General features: G+C 39.6%; 1 protein-coding gene across 1 annotated transcript in view; it reads left to right on the top strand.

Moving 5' to 3' along the window:
- Positions 1–459: 459 nt before the first annotated feature.
- disp3 (dispatched RND transporter family member 3) overlaps positions 460–6596 on the top strand; it is a gene marked incomplete at its 3' end in the record, with an annotated part of 112988 nt that continues 106851 nt past the window's right edge. Inside the window, exon 1 of the mRNA XM_079827739.1 lies at positions 460–765. The remainder of the gene's footprint in view (positions 766–6596) is intronic.

The raw sequence follows: 6596 nt of genomic DNA, 5'->3' as shown, positions 1-6596 counted from the left end.
AATTAATAATGTTACAATGTAAAGTCTTCCTTCATGATCCTAAAATATGCCTTGTAAGATTCAATCTATCGCTATTATTCACATTTAGTTTTAAATTGTTACCTTGTTATTGATTCTACTTTTCTGGTCTTTCATTATCGTATATATCTCCTCTCCAGTGTGTTTGCCTCTCTCTCTTTCTCTCTAGGTAAGACCAAACCATCCTCATCTGTACAGGGGTGCACATGTCTTCTTAATACAACAGAATCACATTATCTACAGCATTTGCTTTAAAATGACCAAACCATTCATGTATGTTCAAGCTAGTAACATCAGCCATGTTTTTGTCATTTTGTCTTCCCTCCCAGCCACCGCATTGCACACGAACATCTCTCCTGTCTCCCCCTCTCTATCCAGCGCCGATGAATCGGCTTGGATGGAGAAATGAACAAAGCCGAGCGGGAGAGCGAGCGGACGAGTAGTGCTGAGGAGAGTGGAAGCGCGCGCTCAACTCAGTGATGCTGTCGCCAGGACAACAACATACAGTACAGACACACAGAAGAAGCGGTGCAAACAAACAGATGCCAACATAACGCAAAGCCAATCCAAACCCCCTCTAGCCACTGAAATATAAGGATTTTTGTGTTATTCTAAGATTTGATGAAGTAGTTTGTGGTGTTCTCTACATTAAGAAAACAAAGACAAGTGCTTTCACTGCAGCGCTGACTCGCTGGCATTGAGGAAGTGCAAACCTTCACATCTTCACATCCATCCAGAGCGACTCAGGTAAGACTCTTTTTAATTCACTTCAACCTTATTCCGTTCAAAAGTAAACTAGGTTGTTACGACTGCAAGATAACAAGGTAAAAGACTAAAGAAAGTGTTCGGTTGTTCTCAAACCTGGACCACCAAGGTGTGATGTTTTCATCTCATTCAGCATCTTCAAAGCTGCTTCTCATAAGAATACCACTTTCCATATCACTTTTCATTCACTTCTATTATTTTGTAATAAGCTTATGTTATTTTCATAAGCCCAACCCTTATAGAACCCTTTATGCATTTATATATTTGCTTTATTTTAGGGACCAATTCTCAGTTGCTTATTAGCATGCATATTACTAGGATATTGGCTGTTTATTAGTACTTATAAAGCACATATTAATACATTATTCTGCATGACCGTATTCTACATTCATAATTCCACCCAATACCTTAACGTAACAACTACCTTACTAGCTGTTAATAAGCAATAATTAGGAGTTTATTGAGGCAAAAGTCATAGTTAATAGTGAGAATTGGACCCTAATCGGAAGTGTAACCATTTATCAAGCCTTATTGATGGGAATCATTGCCCCCATTATGCAGATGATTTCTGGTTTTACCATGTTTGTGGGGACGTTGGGTCCATAGAAAGTTCTTTAAAAACACACTATCTCCAGATCTGCAAACTCTCTCTCTCACGCAGAATCATTCATCCGGTGCGAGCCGGGAGCGGCTGATCTAATAGACGTGGACACATCCGTAAGCAAACGCTGGCACTGTGCTCCAATCGGTTTATCTCCCATTTCTCTGCCACACACACATTCACACTGTCACACTGCATTTGATAACATTTAATAGACCTATAGGAGACAGACTAGCTTTCTCCGACTAGCTCTGGTCTCTTGGAAACGGACTGGGTGGTTATTTACCTGTGAACTTTCCTGATTTTGGAGAGAGACTGGGCGAATGAGTCACTGTTGTTCAGTCTTAAAAGACGCCCGTTCCAGACAGTCAATCACTGTCGAGATTGATGCTGGTTTAAACTATGGTGTTGCGCACTTCACACTTCAGTGTGAATGGAGATTTGGAGAGTGAGATTCACACATGAGGTGGTGAAGGGGGGTGAGGGAAAAGGTGAGCAGAGGCAGGTGAAGAAAGAAAGAAAGAAAGAAACAAGGAAGGGGAGGGGGGGCTCGACTATTTTTAGCTTCCATCTGATGAGAAGGTTATATAGTCTGCCACACAGACGTGAGATTCGGTTTATGTGCACATATAAACACAATACCTTGGAAATGCTTGGGAGAGTATTACCAAACATTTCGATTAATTTAAAACAATGAGGTTTTTGCATGAGTCTTATTATATTAATATTGATCACTGCCGCTGCTTTATTGGATTTTCTTTATGAAGGGACTTCACTGTGCAAGAATCGATGTTTAAAACATCAGCATCCATAAACTCTAGCCTCTATACTTGATACCACTGTGGAAAATGTTCAGGTAGTTGAGCAAATTGATTCTTTTTAGCCAGAATATATTCAATATGAATGCCGTGAGGGTCATTTCTGATGCATTATGGATGGTCAGATGGACTGACGGGCCGGCATATTTGATCATGCGAAAATCCACAAGTTGAAACTTTGACAAAAATGTTATTAATGTTCACAGTGGCATGAGTTCATCTCCCTCGGGAAGATCAGACACAAACATTTAAATCAGTTTGTGCTGCAAGTGTGTCCTTTGAAAGGATAGTTTGCCCAAAAATGACAAGGATCAACAATGATTTATGGCTCAGGTTGCTCTAAACCTGTATTACTGTCTTTCCTGGAGCATAAAAGAAGATGTTTAGAAGAATACTCGTGCTGCTCTTTTCCATACATGAAAGCATATATTGTAACCAGGGGGTTTCAAGCTCAAAAAATCTACATAAAAGTATTATAATTAGGGCTAGGTATTAACACAAGTTTCACGATTCGATTTGACTTTAATTCACTAGCTTGAGATTTGATTCAATTCGTTTAAATATCAATTTATTTGGATATATATCAGGTGCAGTACAACACATTTTCTCAAGGAAAAAAAAAACTCTACTAATGCTGTAAACGATTCAGGGAGTCAGTTGGTACTATATTACTATAATATTGAAGGTTAATATGAACTGACTTTAACTACACTCAAGGAGATTTTTATAATAATAAAGTTATAATGCTAACTTCATAATTACATAATTATGTTTCAACTCCAATTGTTTTAAAAAAAAAAAAAAATATATATATATATATATATATATATATATATATATATATATATATATATATATATATATATAAACATTTAAATAGTGGCTGCCATAAAAACTTAGTGGGTGGGATATATTAGGCAGCAAGTGAACATTTTGTCCTTAAAGTTGATGTGTTAGAAGCAGGAAAACTGCGCAAGCGTAAGGATTTGAGCGAGTTTGACAAGGGCCAAATTGTGATGTCTAGACGACTGGGTCAGAGCATCTCTAAAACTACAGCTCGTGTGGGGTTTTCCCAGTCTGCAGTGGTCAGTATCTATCAAAAGTGGTCCAAGGAAGGAACAGTGGTGAACTGGCGACAGGGTAATGGGCGGCCAAGGCTCATTGATGCACATGGGGAGCGAAGGCTGGCCCGTGTGGTCCGTTCAAACAGACGAGCTACTGTAGCTCAAATTGCTCAAGAAGTTAATGCTGGTTCTGATAGAAATGTGTCAGAATACACTGTGTATTGCAGTTTGTTGCGTATGGGGCTCGCATAGTAGCTGCAGACCAGTCAGGGTGACCATGCTGACCCCCGTCCACCGCTGAAAGCACCAACAGTGGGCATGTGAGCATCAGAACTGGACCATGGAGCAATGGAAGAAGGTGACCTGGTCTGATGAACTCAAAGTTTTCTTTTACATCACGTGGATGGCCGGGTGCATGTGCGTCACTTACCTGGGGAACACATGGCACCAGGATGCACTATGGGAAGAAGGCAAGCCGCCGGAGGCAGTGGGATGCTTTGGGCAATGTTCTGCTGGGAAACCTTGGGTCCTGCCATTCATGTGGATGTTATTTTGACACTTACCACCTACCTAAGCATTGTTGCAGACCATGTACACCCTTTCATGGAAACGGCCTCTTTCATCAGGATAATGCGCCCTGCCACAAAACAAAAATGGTTCAGCGTTCAGGAATGGCTTGAGGAGCACAACAGTGAGTTTGAGGTGTCGACTTGGCCTCCAAATTCTCTAGATCTCAATTCAATCGAGCATCTGTGGGATGTGCTGAACAAACAAGTCCGACCCATGGAGACCCCACCTCGCAACTTACAGGACTTAAAGGATCGGCTGCTAACATCTTGGTGCCAGATACCATAGGACACCTTCAGGGGTCTAGTGGAGTCCATGCCTCGATGGGTCAGGTAGTGCTGTAGTACTCGAGTCTGGTCTCAGACGTTTTTCTGTTGTCTCGGACTTGTCTTGGACTCGTTAGCATTTGCACTCGGACTTGGTCATTGGACTCGCCAAATGTTCTAGTTGGTCTCGACCTAGTCCAGCAATATATGCTTTTTTTCTCCTTCAAAACAAAACCATTGATGGAGTGCGCTTGTGCAGAAAACGCGTTATCGGTTTGATTCACAATCCATCGAGAACCTTCACCTTATTATTTTGGTTACTTTGTACTATGGATTCTTTATAACAAGTAATAAGTTCAAGAATGGAAACATTTTTTTTGTGACACCTGTGCTGCTTGTTATTTGTTACATTTTCCATTGGCAGCCCAGAATGTCAAGTCAAGTCAATTTTATTTATATAGCGCTTTTAACAATGATTTTTTTAACAATGATTATTTTTCTACTCAGCCCTAATTATAATTATGGTCCATATGAATCTTCTGAAGCTATACAGTACTTTTTAGTAAGGAACAGACTGAGAGAAAAATGTACAGTGACAGTGTAACAGCTTAAAGGGATAGTGCTGTCATAAATGCTGTCATCATTTATGCACCCTCATTTCGTTACAAAACCTGTATGACTTTGTTTACAAATTATGTTAATGGTCACCAAAACAGGTTACCAACATTCTTCAAAATTTGGAAGGTTTTGGAAATTGGAAGGTTTGGAATGGCACAAGGTTAAGTAAATGATGGCAGATCTTTCATTTTGTGGTGAACCATCACTTTAAATTGAAATCTGTTCCTCTTCAGAAGACTTGCCATTTTAGTGCTGTGATTTTTTTTTGGAGCTCATATTCCCATTGACTTTGAAGGTAAAAGGCAGCTCGATCATTCTACAAAACATCTCCTTATGTGTTCCATGGAAAAAAGTAATGCCGAACGACATGAGGATGAGTAAAAAATGACTAAATCTAAATCTCTTTGTTTGGCCCTTTGAGAATTCTGAAGACATTAATCTGTTTGTGCACGAACAGAATTAGAAATACATTCTGTTATATAAAGAGGTTTAAATAAAATAATTATGCTAATATGGATGAGTGTTTTAAATTAAAAGTAAACAATAACAGCGTTTCAATACTCTGAGCTAACAGCAATTCCAGTAAGTAATCCCACCTCTGTTTCGAAAATGCCAACAAAATCCCTGGTTAATATTTGTTTGCAGACTATAATAGTTTCACCTAATCTAAATATCTGCATATTTGTTGTTTGTTTAATTCCTAAGGGTTGTTCAGCTGTTCTTGGCCTCCAACTCTGATAGCAATTTAAAGTGAAACGATCCTGCTTCAGGTGTTTAGATTAGCTGGTTATTGATGATCATCCTGAGTGACATTAAAGGCAAAACAGAAGACAGACTTCGGCTTCCTTTACTCTTATCTAAAAAGTAAAGACAACATGAGAAGGTGTGTGTGTGGTCCGATCAGGTATAACACTATGACTGACAGGTGACAGGTGACGTGAATAACACTGATTCACTCTTCATCACGGCACTTGTTAGTGAGTGGGATATATTAGGCAGCAAGTGAACATGATGGCTGCGTCTGAAACCTGGAAAATGCTGCCTTCGGAGGACACATTTCAAGGCAGGAAGGCACCAAGGCACGTCCGAATCCTGAGATACCTTCATCTGATTGATTTTTGAAGGCAGCATATTTGTATCCTTCACTGCCTTTGATATCCCACAATCCTGTGCTTTCCATTCTGTGACAGTTGAGCTGGAGAAAAAAAGATGGCGTCATTTGCTGGTCAGTTTGTGTGTAAATGTACGTTTTTTTACAAACATTTTCCACTTCTGATGTTATTTCTAGCGAGAAATTACTAATGTAGTAATTACATATTTGTTTAGTTCTCACCAAAGCTCTCTCTATTTTGCTGTTGATCATTAAACGGTTACACTGCCTAAGAAGTCTGTCCGGAATTAGTTTCGCGAGGTGCCTTCATACACAAACGCTGCCTTACAAGCCATTGTCTGATAAGCCAACGAATCAGCTGCCTAGGTTTTCGGATGCAGCCTTTGTCCTCAGAACTGCAGCTCTTGTGGGGTGTTCCCAGGCTGCAGTGGTCAGTATCTATCAAAAGTGGTCCAAGGAAGGAACAGTGGTGAACCAATGACAGGGTCATGGGCGGCCAAAGCTCATTGATGCATGTGAGGAGCGAAGGCTGGCCTGTGTGGTCCGATCAAACAGACGAGCTACTGTAGCTCATAATGTTATGCTTGATCGGTGTGTGTGTGTGTGTGTGTGTATATATATATATATATATATATATATATATATATATATATATATATATATATATATATATATATATATATATATATATATATATATATATATTAGAGGTGTAATGGTACAAAGAAGTCATGGTTCGTTACATACCTCGGTTTTGGTGTCACTCTT

The sequence above is a fragment of the Gobio gobio genome, assembly GCF_949357685.1.
Source record: "Gobio gobio genome assembly, chromosome: 10".
Classification (NCBI taxonomy): domain Eukaryota; kingdom Metazoa; phylum Chordata; class Actinopteri; order Cypriniformes; family Gobionidae; genus Gobio; species Gobio gobio.
This window is presented reverse-complemented; position numbering and strand designations above follow the sequence as displayed.